Here is a 13,648-nt window from a genome sequence, read left to right as displayed (position 1 = left end):
GCAAAGCTTTATTTACTTTAAATTTCTTAAATACAGGATAAGGTAATTAGACTCTACAGACATTGGAAAAAAAATAACAGTTCTAAAATTAAAGCAACCAATGCATTATAAAAGTGAGTTGAATCAATAGGTACCTAGTGTAGTGCAACAGTGGGGAAGAGGGTTTGCTTGTGTCATTGCAGAATTCGGTGAAGTCCTTTGGTGTCCTGCTCACAGAATTAAACTAACAATATGAATAAGAACAATAGATTCTTTCCACATCCACCCATTGCTGAAATGGAAAAAATGAATTTCAAAAGAAGAATCTTTTTTTTTTGTTGTACTTTTCTGAAGCTGGAAATAGAGAGAGACAGTCAGGCAGCCTGCCGCATGCACCCGACCGGGATCCACCTGGGAAGCCAACCAAGGGCGATGCTCTGCCCCTCCAGGGTGTCGCTCTGCCATGACCAGAGCCACTCTAGTGCCTGGGGCAGAGGCCAAGGAGCCATCCCCAGCACCCGGGCCATCTTTGCTCCAATGGAGCCTTGGCTGTGGGAGGGGAAGAGAGAGACAGAGAGGAAGGAGGGGGGGATGGAGAAGCAAATGGGCCCTTCTCCTATGTGCCTTGGCCGGGAATCGAACCCAGGTCCCCTGCATGCCAGGCTGATGCTCTACTGCAAAAGAAGAATCTTAAAGGTGCTTCTGCTTGGTATTGAAAAGGCTAAAATACTAAGTTGGGGTCAACTTAAAAAACTGACCTTTAATGGTAAAAAATGCTACAAACTACTAAAAAAGAAGAAAATGCTACTAACCTGTTTTTAGCAATGATTGCTTTGGTAACAATTCCAGTAAGTAGAGCTGAAAATTTTAGTTATTAGTCATATGTTCCTAATCCTCCATTAAGTGGAGCTATTCATTAGGAAAATAGTGCCTTTCCTATTTTTGTTAATGACTCTAATTGGCTTCTAGGACCTTTGAATGATAAAGGTCCCTTAGCACTTTCGAAATAAGGCATAAAATTAGAAATCATACAACAGGAGTTGAGGGATTACCTATATGTATAGGACATGAGCCACATTGTTTAAAAATAGAAGCTCAAGCTTGGCTCTCTATTGTCAAAGATAACAGTAAAGGAGATGAAAAAAAACAAACACGTTTGTTACAAGAATATAGATTTAAAAGCAATACATCTGTACATAAAATATTATAAATTAAAGCCCTCATAGCTCCACCCGAGTAAAGGGCATGGTGCTGATTTAAGGTGGCATAAGAACAATAGTTTAATTACAGCTGGTGATCAAAATAATCATATCATATAGCATAGAGGAGGGATGTCACCTCAAGCTCCTCATATAAAATTTGGTTCTATACAATATCATTTGTGGAAAGTAGCCATGGCACTTAAACATATGTCAGCATAGAAAGGAAAAATCTGGAAAAATTATCCTTCTAATCATATTATGTAAATCTTTAAGAAGAATAAAACACATTTATATCTGCTTGTGTTAAATTGCTTTATATATTTGTTATAGGTGAAACCAAATAGACAGCTGAACATTATTCAATAACTTGCAATAAGTGTGCTTTTATACATATATTAACTCTTCTATTCTTTTTAATAAAATAGTCAAAGTCTTTACATTTTAAGAACCTGAACAGGAGTCTAGATTTTAGTACAGATACATCAGATGTGGCAGGATTCCCCTTCCATGATGCTGTTACAACATCTTATTAAGTCCTTGAAGTGAACCAAGAGACTGGTTGGACTGATCATCACCATCATTATAGGACTAATAGCTGTAACTACCATGGCTGCTATATCTGGAGTTGGATTACATCAAAATATACAGACTGTGGACTTTGTGCAAAAATGGCATGAAGATTCTGAACAACTGTGGACTTCTCAATACGTATAAATAGTAACATTAATACTAAAGTTAATGATTTAGAACAGACTATGATTGTGTTAAGAGATCAAATTGTTAGCCTGCAAAGACAAATTAAGCTAAGATGTGATTAGAATATAACTACTTTTTGTGTTACCATTTCATAAAATAATACTTATTTCCATTAGAAAAATGTTAAAAAGCATTTGTTAAATCATGATAATGTAACTAAAGAAATCATTAAATTACTAAGACATATTCATAAAGCTTTTCAAAGAAAATTAGAAATTCTAACATGTCAACTTATATTGAAGGGGTTAATGGATAATTTATCTCAATTAAATCCTATTGAATATATTAAAGGATTTTGAGGATCCGCTGTGGGACTTTTTATAATAATATTAATTCTATGTTTTCTTTTATATATAGTCTGTTGACAAATCAAAGCAAGAGAAATAAGGGATGAATGACAGAAGGCTGTGTTTTCTGTGGTGCTTCATAACATTCAGAATAAACAAAAAGGGGGAAATGTAGTGGAATAACCCATTGCATGGCCTTGGATGGAAACACAGCCACAAGAAAAGAATGTTTTGCCAAGAGAATTGTTTTGTGACTTGAAGGCGGGTCACTGAAACAGGTCTATGTGACTGAAGGCAGTTGCTGGGCTTTTCTCAGTAAAACATTCTCATAAGATTTCTGTACTTCCCAAGGTTATCCCTTAAGATAAGGAGAGGAGGCCTGACCTGTGGTGGCGCAGTGGATAAAGCGTTGACCTGGAAATGCTGAGGTTGCCGGTTCGAAACCCTGGGCTTGCCTGGTCAAGGCACATATGGGAGTTGATGCTTCCAGCTCCTCCCCCCTTCTCTCTCTCTGTCTCTCCTCTCTCTCTGTCTCTCCCTCTCCTGTCTAAAATGAATAAATAAAAAATAAAGAAAAAATTTAAAAAAAAAAAAAAAAAAAAAAGATAAGGAGAGGAATGTTGTGGGATCCATAGAAGCAATAGCAATTAATGTCTTCTGATATTATGTTGTTACTAAGCTATCTTGCAGGTGCACTTCATGTATCTTTAAGTAAAAGTTACACTTGATGTTATGCCAATTTCTCAGTAAACAAGCTTTTTGAAGTCTTGTGAATAAAATTAGGACACAGCGCAAACTCGGGGCCATTTGCCTGAGCAAGCGGTGGTCCTTTGCTAGTCCTTGATGATTCCGTCTGCTGATCTCTCTCTCTGCGCCCCCAACTCACAACAACAAGTATCTGTCCTGTTTTTTGACTATGCTGCAACTTTTTGTTCTTGATAAGTAATAAATGTCTCAGGGGAGATATTTTGGAACTATGTAAAATTTCATTCCTCATCCCTTTCTTACCCATTAATTTCAGTATCTGTTGTTATATCTCATCCTAATTATTTCTATAGTGGTTGCAAAACAGAGATTTAATAATTTTATCATTTCTTCTATGTTTATTAGTTAAATTTGTATTGCAAAACAAAGGTTCCTTTTATCTCCATTTATTTATTCATTTATTTACATCTGGATGTCTCCATAGATTTTTATTTTTAATATTTTTTAATCCATTACTAGTATTTATATATATGTATATACATTTATATATACACTGCTAACAAAAATTAGGGGATCATGGAACATGCAAATATTCCAGTACTTTCAGCTTTTTGTATAATGCATTTTCACCAGTGAAATAACAGTTGATTTTGCATCTCATTTGCATAATTGAACAACTTTCTTTGACTTGTCATTTGCTTTTCTGATGTTCTTGTTTAATAAAAAAACATCAAATGCTTTTTTTTTTATCACTTATTTATTTTGAAATATTCCCTAATTTTTGTGAACAAAAATTTGGCTATATATATAGACACACAAACACACAAACTGTCCTGGATTTGGCCAGTGAACTTCTTTAAGCTAGTCTTTGTATCCTTTTGACATATCCTCATCATTCTTAGATAACTTCCTTATTTGGGGAGTAATAAGTGGTTCCAGGTTCTTCTGGTTCTTTTCTTTCCTTAATGCTAGATGCATTTATTTCTCAAAAGTACTCTGGCTCTCTTTATTGGACAATGTGTGGTACTTAGAAACCAATATATGAACACTAAGTGTACTTATTGCTACCAGGATACCACTGCTCCCAGGACTGGTCAATGAACAAAATTAGGGGATATATGTGTGTATATGTATGTGTGTGTGAGTATGTATATACATATATATGTAATCACATATAAATATATATGCATAACCCAAACAAGTGATGGCACAGTGAATAAGGTGTTGACCTGGGATGTGGAGGACCCAAGTTCAAAACCCCAAGGTCACCAGTTTTAGCATTGGCTGATCCAGCTTGAGTGTGGGGTCCCTAGCTTTAGCATGGGATCATAGACATGACCCCATGGTTGTTGGCTTGAGCCCAAAGTTACCAGCTTGAGCCCAAGGTCACTGGCTCAGTCTTAGACCCCTAATCAAATCACATATGAGAAAACAATCAATGAAAAACTAAGGTGCTGCAACAAAGAATTGATGTTTCTCATCTCTTTCCTTTCGTGCCTATCCCTATCTATCTTTCTTTATGTCTCTCTGTCTCTGTCTCTCACATATACGTGTGTGTGTGTATGCTCATACATCTACATCTATATTTATTTCTACATTGTATATATTAAATACTAACTTCACATCAATACCTTTAATTTCCACCCAATATTTTAGGATTAAATCTAGTTTTACCTTTTTAAATATTTGTAACTGCTTTTTTGAACAGTAAAAAACATGGCTTCTATTGACGACAACATATTTACTCATTTTCTTAAAATATTTGCTAAATGTATTTCTTCATTTTCTTGATCTCCCTGTAAATATCACATCTCTGATCCTTGCCAGGCCTCTGCACAGCTTGCACATCCTCGTTGAATGGGCCTCAGTGACCACTAGAGTGCCTTCCAATTACATTCAGGTTTGCCTAATTGTTTTTTGAGAAAAAAAAAGAAGAAGAAGAAGAAGAAAAGAGGGAGTAAAGAATAAAGGAGAGAAGAAAGGGAAATTTTATATATGTAATTTTGTTACTTGAAAGGATCATACAGCACAGTTATAGAAAAGTCATATATTACTCAAGAATAAAGTTTCAGAGTCAGCCTAAGGTAAAAATCAAGTTTAGTAAAACTCCCATTTGAAAATCTTTTAAGATGATATTATCTTGAAGACAGATACTGTCTCTCAATAATCCAATATCACTTTTCTTTTCTTCAGATTTGGAACACAGTTGTTTTGTTGCTGTTTTTGTTGTTGTTGTTTTAAAGCACCAGAATAAGTAGTTTAACTTCTATGTGAATCACATTGTCTAAAAACTACATTCAGTATGGCCATATCTTCAATTCATTTATAGCAAATGGGAACTGAGACCAACTAAAGGTCCAGACGGGGAATGGTGGAGAAGTAGATGGGTGCTTCTCCTGTGTGCACTGGCCAAGAATCAAACTCAGAACTTCCACATCCTGGGCCAGCGCTCTACCACTGAGCCAACCAGCCAGGGCCTAGAATGGGCATTTTAATGATATTAATTCTTCCAATCCATGAATATGTTATATGATTGCACTTATTTGTATCTTCCTTAGTTTCTTTTTAATGCTCTATAATTTTCTGAGTACAGGCCTTTTATCTTCTTGGTTAAATGTTTTCCCAGGTACCTTATATTTTGTTGCAATAGTAAATGAAATTAGTTTCTTAATTTATCTTTCTCATAGTTAATTATTCGTATATAAAATGTCATCAATGTCTGCATATTAATTTTGTATTCTGCTACTTCACCAAATTTATTTATTAGATCTAGGACTTTTTTGTTGCAATCTTCATGTACAATATAATGTCACCTCTGAATAATAACAGTTTACTTCCTTTTTTCCACTTTGAATGTCTTTTATTTCTTGTCTGATTGTTGTAGCTAGAACATTTAAAATTATTTTGAATATGAGTAGTTAAAGCAGACATCCTTGTCTTATTTCTGATCATAGGAAAAATTATTTTAAGTTTTACTCATTGAATATGATGTTGGCTGTAAATTTTTCATAGATGACTTTTATTATATTGAGAAATGATCATTTCATTTCCACTTTGACGAGAGTTTTTATTATTAATGGGTGCTGAATTTTATCAGATGCATTTTCTGCATCTATAAATATGGTCACATAATTTTTATTATTCATTTGGTATGTGTGATGTATCACATTTATTGATTTGCAAATATTGAACCACCCTGCATCTCCCACATAAATATCACTTGGTTGCTGTGTATGAACTTCTCTGTATTGCTGAATCTGGTTTGTTAGCAATTTGTTGAGGACTTTTGCATCTATGTCTATCAGAAATATTGGCCTATAATATTTTTGTAGTGTTTTTATCTGATTTTGGAATTAGGGTAATGCTGCTTTCATAGAAATATCTGGGAGTCTTCCCTCTCTTTGAATTTTTTTGAATATTTTGAAAGAATAAGTGTTAGTTCTTGAAATGTTTGAAAAACATTGCCTATGAAACATTCTGGCCCAGGACCTTTGTGTGTTGGGAGTATTGTTTTTTTTTTTTTAATTATGGCTTCAGTTTTATTCGTTGTAATAGATCTATTCAAGTTTTCTGATCTTTCTTAATTTAGTTTTGGAGGATTTTATGTTTCTAGCAATTTACCCACTTTGCCCAGGTTTTCCCACTTGTTGGCATATAGTTGTTCATAATATTTTCTTACAATTTTTTGCCATTTCTATAGTTTTAGCTGTTACTTCTCTTTCTTTTCTGATTTTGTTTATTTGGGTACCCTCTCCTTTTTTCTTGATGACTTTGGTTAAAGGTACATCAATCTTGATTGTGTTTCAAAGAATTGGCTCTTGGTTTCATTGATTTTTTTGTATTGACTCTTTAGTCTCTATGTAATACATCTCTGCTCTGATCTTTATTATTTTCTTCCTTGATTTACTCTGGGTATTGTCTGTTGTTGTTTTTTTTCTAAGTCCTTTAGATGTAAGATTAGAATACTTATTTAAGATCTTTCTTACTTCCTGAGTTAGGCAATTATACTATGAAATTCCTTCTCAGAACTGCATTTGCTGTGTCCTATAAATGATAGGTTATTGTATTTTAATTTTCATTTTTTACTAATTTTTTATTTTTTTCTTGCTCTCACTGTTAACACATTTGTTGTTTTATAATATGGATTTAAACTTTATATTTTTTATTGTTTTTCAAGGTTTCTTATTGTAGTTGAAGATACCATTTCAGTCAGAGAAGAGGCTTAATATGATTTTAATTTTTTTAAATTGTAAAGACTTACTTTGTGTCCTAACATGTGGTCTATCTTAGAAAATGTTTAATGCACACTTAAGAAGAATGTATATTCTGCTTCTTTGGGATAATATGTTCTGCAAATATTAGTTAAATTTGTCCATTCCAGTGTGTTGTTTAAAGTTGCTGTTGCCTTGTAGAATTTTTTGCCTGGAAGATTTAGCCATTGAAATAAGTGAGATGTTAAAATCCCCTAATATGACTGTATTGTTAATCTCTCTCTCCATGTCCACCCAGTTTCATACCTATTCAGTGCAGTTCGATGTGGGTTCATGCAAAGATTTTTTTAGGGCTTTCTTTCTTTCTTTCTTTCTTTCTTTCTTTCTTTCTTTCTTTCTTTCTTTCTTTCATTTATTTTTTATTTTCTTTGTCTGTGAAACTCTATTTCACCTTCAATTTTAAATGGTAGCCTTGCTGTATAGAGTACTCTTGTTTATAGGTCCTTGTTTTTCATCACTTTGAATATTTCATGCCAATCCCTTTGGCCTGAATTGTTTCTGTTGAGAAATCTGTTAGAATTCTTATGCAAATTCTCTTGTTAGGAAGAAACTTTTTCCTCTTTGCTGCTTTTAAGATTATTTCTTTGTATTTAAAGTTTGCTATTTTAATTATACTGTATCTTGGTGTGGGTCTTTTCAAATTCATCTTGACTGAAATGCTGTGCTTCCTAAACTTGTGTGACTTTTTCTTTCACCATATTAGGGAAGTTTTCAGCCATTATTTCTCCAAACAGATCCTCTATCTTTTCTTCTCTCTCTTCTCCTTTTGGTACCTTTATAATGCAGATGTTGTTATGTTTGATTTTATCCTAGAGGTTTCTTAGACTCTTTTCAGCTTTCTTTTTTTCTCTTTTCTTTTGATGCTCTCCTTGGGTGCTTACTGGTATCTTATCATTTAAATCGCTGATTTGATCCTCTATTTTATCAAACCTACTACTGATTCCTTCTAGTGTATTCTTCATTTCAAATATTGTACTCTTTATTTATGACTGTTTTTTTCAATTGATTCTATGTCTTTTTAATACCTACTATCTATTTAAGTTCTCATTGAGATCATACATTTTTCCTTTAAACTCCTTGAGCATCCTTATAACCATTGCTTTAAACTCTGTCTTGGTCACTTCCATTTTACTTAATTCTGTTTCTGGAAATTTCTCTGGTTGTTTCACTTGGAACATATGTGTTAGTTTTTTTCTATTTTTGTCTGCTTTTTTATGTTTGTCTCTGTATATTAGGTAGATATGTTGTGAATCTAAACTCATTATGAGGGCTTTCTAATGTAGGTGTCTTATGGGTTTCAGTGACACAGTCTTTTAAATCACCTAAGATAAGTTCTCCAAAAGTGATTGTTGTATGGGTTATGTGCCATTTCCTGATGTAGTTGAATATTGAATGCTGCTGGCCCATTCATGGCTGGCATTAAACCTCAGGCTGGCTGACAATATGAATAGACCTCATTCACCATGTCTGAGTAACTGTTCAGAGTTACCCCTAGAGACAAAGTTATTTCTATCAGGTTCTGCTGTCAGACAGAGGCTCTCTTTGGCTCTGTCATTTGTGTGTCTAATTGGTTGAGCTCTGGTATGATTTGAAACGCACAGCTGGTTGCATTGGTTTTGTGCCTCTTTATCCAGGGCTCTGGTGCAGGTCAATATCAGATGTTGTACTTAATTAGCTTTAGGTTACCAATATAAAGTTACTATGTTATGGACTGTTAGTGGTTGTGTCTACTTGGCCTGGGTGTATGTGGGAGCACTGGGCTGTGTCGAGTATCAGCTTCCTGATATCTGAGCTGGAAGCTGGTCAATAGAAGTCTGAGACATCTTGAAGTTGATGTCCACCTGTTGATTTTTCTGTTCTCCCTAAGGTTGACTGAACCTCCTATAAAGTTTTATGAAAAAAGACTATAGAGTAAATTTAAGATGATCATGAGCTTCTGACCCTTCCACAAGGATCAAGTTTAGTAGTGCAGGGTTACTAGGTTGGGGCAATGGAACTAGTGTGTCCCTTACTTGGGAGCAGCATAGTCAGGTACACAATAGGCAGAATGTAGTTCCTACTTTAAAATCATACCTCTTGGTTTCTTCCAGAATACCCCACTTTGGCTCTTGCAGGAGAAAAACACCACAGTGTCAGGTTGGATGCAGGCAACTCTCCCTTTCGTGAAAGCAGTTCAGCAAAATAGAGTCACTTAAGCTTGGATGAACACATCAAGAAAGCTTTCTGTTAGTGGTGGCACCAGCTGGAAGTTTGCAAGAAGGGGGTAAGCTCAGTAAACTCTACTGCTTGAGCCCCAAACTGGAGCACCTGAAGGTGGATGCACTTTGGATGTCCCAGGTCTGAGAAATCAAGACAGTCTCTACTGGTCCTGGCACTGACCCTCAGGCTGAGAACAAGCTATCTGTATTCCTCTAGCTCCTTAGCTGCCAAAGTTACACATTCTGAACTGTATCCCTTTCCCTCCCTCAGAATCAGGGTCATTAGAATTTAGAATACAAAGCAAAGCACCTCTCTGCTGGAGGTAGCACAGACCTTTAGCTGTCAAGAAAGCTGTACATCTGGCCCTGGCCGGTTGGCTTAGTGGTGGAGTGTCAGCCTGGCATGCGGAGGTCCTGGGTTCGATTCCCAGCCAGGGCACACAGGAGAGGTGCCCATCTGCTTCTCCGCCCCTCCCCCTCTCCTTCCTCTCTGTCTCTCTTCCCCTCCTGCAGCCGAGGCTCCATTGGAGTAAAAGATGGCCTGGGCGCTGGGGATGGCTCTTTGGCCTCTGCCCCAGATGCTAGAGTGGCTCTGGTCATGATGGAGCGACGCCCCAGAGGGGCAGAGCATCGCCCCCTGGTGGGCGTGCCGGGTGGATCCCGGTCGGGTGCATGCGAGAGTCTGTCTGACTGCCTCCCTGTTTCCAGCTTCAGAAAAATACAAAAAAAAAAAAGAAAGAAAGAAAGAAAGAAAGCTGCACATCTTTCTGTAGCTCCTCAGCCATTCCATCAGAAACTCTGATAGATAATTTCAAGGGGATTGCACCAAAGATCACAACTTTGCACTGTGGTCCTTCACTTCTACAGAACCAAACTGAGCCCAGTGGATAAAGTTATTTGGATCTGGGAAGGCAAATCTAAGAAGTACTCCACTGGGAGTGGCACAAGCTTACTGTAGGAGAATAAGCTGCTTTCCCACTCCAGTAACTCAGCTGTGTTGCCAGAAACCCTGGAAAAAGAGGATTCTACTCTGGAGTGGCACCTGTTTTACTTGTGTGTAGGAGGAAAGATGAGCTCCTGTTCTGACACCATGAAATTCAATGAAATTCTGAGAATCTGCCTATAGATTCTCCAGAAAAAGAGCACATCTCATGTCCCTGATGGGTGCAGCCAACAGTCTTTCCTGCTCAGCAACATGTTTAGAGCTACAAGCAATCCACAGTTTGTGTCTGTCTCTGTTGGGCTTGGGTGCACATGGGAAAAACTGAGGTGTATACCAAGACCAGCTTTTAGAAGCACCAAAGTAAAAGGTCACCAAAGTTCAAAGGTACCTCAACATCTTTCTCTAGGTGCCTCTACTTGCTGTCTGCTTATTAGGTTCAGTCACTGTAAACCTCTGGTGGAGCCTGACCTGTGGTGGCGCAGTGGATAAAGCATCGACCTGGAAATGCTGAGGTCACCGGTTCGAAACCCTGGGCTTGCCTGGTCAAGGCACATATGGGAGTTGATGCTTCCAGATCCTCCCCCCTTCTTTCTCTCTGTCTCTCTCCTCTCTCTCTCTCCTCTCTAAAATGAATAAATAAAATAAAATAAAATAATTAAAAATATATATTTAAAAAAAAAAAACCTCTGGTGGAGTCAGGCAGATGAGACTAGTGAACTCTCTGTAAGGGGGGAGTACCAGTTAGGCTTCAGGAAAAATAGTAGGTGTGGCCCTACCCCATAACCACAAGACTGTCTCTCCTGGATTTTGCCTCAAGTTTGGTAAGGCAGAGCCTCCAGAAGTCAGGCTGCGAGAACTTCCAGATCCTGGAGGGTGAGTATGTGAGAAACCAAGAGGATGGTTCTGTTAAATTTCTTGTAAAGAACAAGTGCCAGTCAGGTTCACAGAAAAGTGGCACAGAATGAGTCCCACATCAAAGTTAGATAATGGAGTCACTGACACCCCCTGAGTCTATCCAAATCTCTACACTTTCCTCAATGCAGCTGACTCCTTAGTGGGGCTTAATCTCTATAGGGTGGGACAGGAGGAAGTCCAGATGGTAGGGTAATTGTTTTCCTCCAGGCTGATGTCACACAGAGAAGACTGTTCCACTCAAGAGAGATAGCATCTGCAATATTAGAGAATGACTCAGAACAGGGATCATGGCAATTGTCCCTTTAACTATATCCACAGAGCCATAAAACCCAGACTCTCCCTGTAAGGCTCTAGCCTGCTCTTCTCTCCCACTGGTGGAGACTCAAGTAAGTGGCTGCAAATGAGATTTTGTGTGTTGGCCTTTTAAGAGAGTACTTGGCATCTTTGCAGACTCATGTCTTTCTGGCAGACAGAAACCCTGCTACTTTTCATAAACAGTAGTTATGTGGGTGCCTCTTCTAGATTCTGGCACTCTGAGATTAGGAGCCTACCTTGAGGTTTAGGCTCCACACTTTTCAGGGGGAACTACCAACTGCTAAGGTGTTCCTCCAGAACCTCAGCTGCTGTCCATAGTAATGGAGTCAGTTATTTTTACTTCTCCACGATTTCTACTACTCTTGATGTGGCTTCCTCTGTGAATCCTTATAAGACTTCTCCTCAGCTAGTCTTTAGTTGTTTTTCAGGATTATTGATATTTAATTTAGTTAGAACTCCAGTTTGGTCCTGGAAAGATTTGAGTGTAACATCCACCTACTTTCCCATCATCATGGATTCTCCCCTAAAAAATATTCTGATAGGCCCTGGCCGGTTGGCTCAGTGGTAGAGCGTCGGCCTGGCGGGCAAGGGACTTGGGTTCGATTCCCACCCAGGGCACATAGGAGAAGCAACCATTTGCTTCTCCACCCCCCTTCCTTCCTCTCTCCCTCTTCCCCTCCCGCAGCCAAGGCTCCATTGGAGCAAAGATGGCCCAAGCGCTGGGGATGGCTACTTGGCCACTGCCCCAGATGCTAGAGTGGCTCTGGTCATGGCAGAGTGATGTCCCAGAGGGGCAGAGCATCGCCCCCTGGTGGGCAGAGCATCGCCCCGTGGTGGGCAGAGCATCACCCCTGGTGGGCGTGCCGGATGGATCCCAGTCAGGCGCATGCGGGAGTCTGTCTGACTGTCTCTCCCGGTTTCCAGCTTCAGAAAAATACACACACACACACACACACACACACACACACACACAAACATTCTGATAACTATGTTGGCATTGTTAAAAGATGGAAAGAAAAGTAGAAATGATGAAGAGATACTAATTATTAATCAAGTAATACCAATTATTCACTTTACCAGATAGAATGGACTAAGTTGTGCTACAGTAAGACAACCTCTAAAATCTGGATTTAATCAACAAAAGTCAATATCTCCATCAAGCTATATGTCCATTACATTTTGGCAAGAGTGAAGGGCTATATCACTGCTCCATGTATTCATTCAGGGATCTAAGTTAACAGAAGGTCTACCATATTAAAATTTCTTTATATTAACACGAGGTTTTATGGCTTCCCACAACAAAGAAACAAAATCACCTTGAAACTCTATAAAATTCTTCTATAAAGAAGTGAATTAGAGAGTAATGGCAGGGTAGGAAGCAGTACCGATGAATCTCCCCCAAAACTCAACAGGATCTTCAACCAGAAACAGAAAAACCTATCCTTAGAGCCTCCAGATGTTTCACAATACACCCGAAGGTATGGTCGAGTGAAGAATTGGCTAAATATATAGCCAAACCCCGAAGGAAATGGGGAGTAAGAGATGCTCCACCTTCCTCACTAACCTAGGCAGCACGGCTTTCTCTGGGATCTGTGAATATGGAAACTGAGGTGGGCAAAGGGGGTGAATAGATCCAGGCCACGGCACAGATGGCCAAACCAGGCTGTGGCACGGAGATCCAAGCTGAGAAGGGACTGTTCCTGTGGCAACCCGGGCAATACAAGCTAATACTCCCGCCAAACCCAGACAAAGAAAGACAAGCAGGGCAGCCATTTTCCGCGAACCCCTGGTTGGCGCGCGCAGATAGTGGGCAAGGGATTCCTTCCAAAGCCCTGGGAGTGGGTGCCCGTGTTGTCCCACAGAGAGGCAGAGACAGAGGCCTTTGTGTGGGCTGAGGGCGGAATCTCTGGGCAGCCACAGCGCCCTGGGAAAGCCGTGCACGGGAGGGAGTGAGAACTAATTCCAACGGTGGAACTTTTCTGTGCTGGTGGGGGTTTCACTCAGAGGGAAACGTGGCCGGCCTGATATCCGGGTCTGTGCGTGCAGATAGTGAGCAATAGATTCCTCCGAGTGCCTC

Source organism: Saccopteryx leptura, chromosome X, assembly GCF_036850995.1.
Source record: "Saccopteryx leptura isolate mSacLep1 chromosome X, mSacLep1_pri_phased_curated, whole genome shotgun sequence".
NCBI lineage: Eukaryota > Metazoa > Chordata > Mammalia > Chiroptera > Emballonuridae > Saccopteryx > Saccopteryx leptura.
This window is presented reverse-complemented; position numbering follows the sequence as displayed.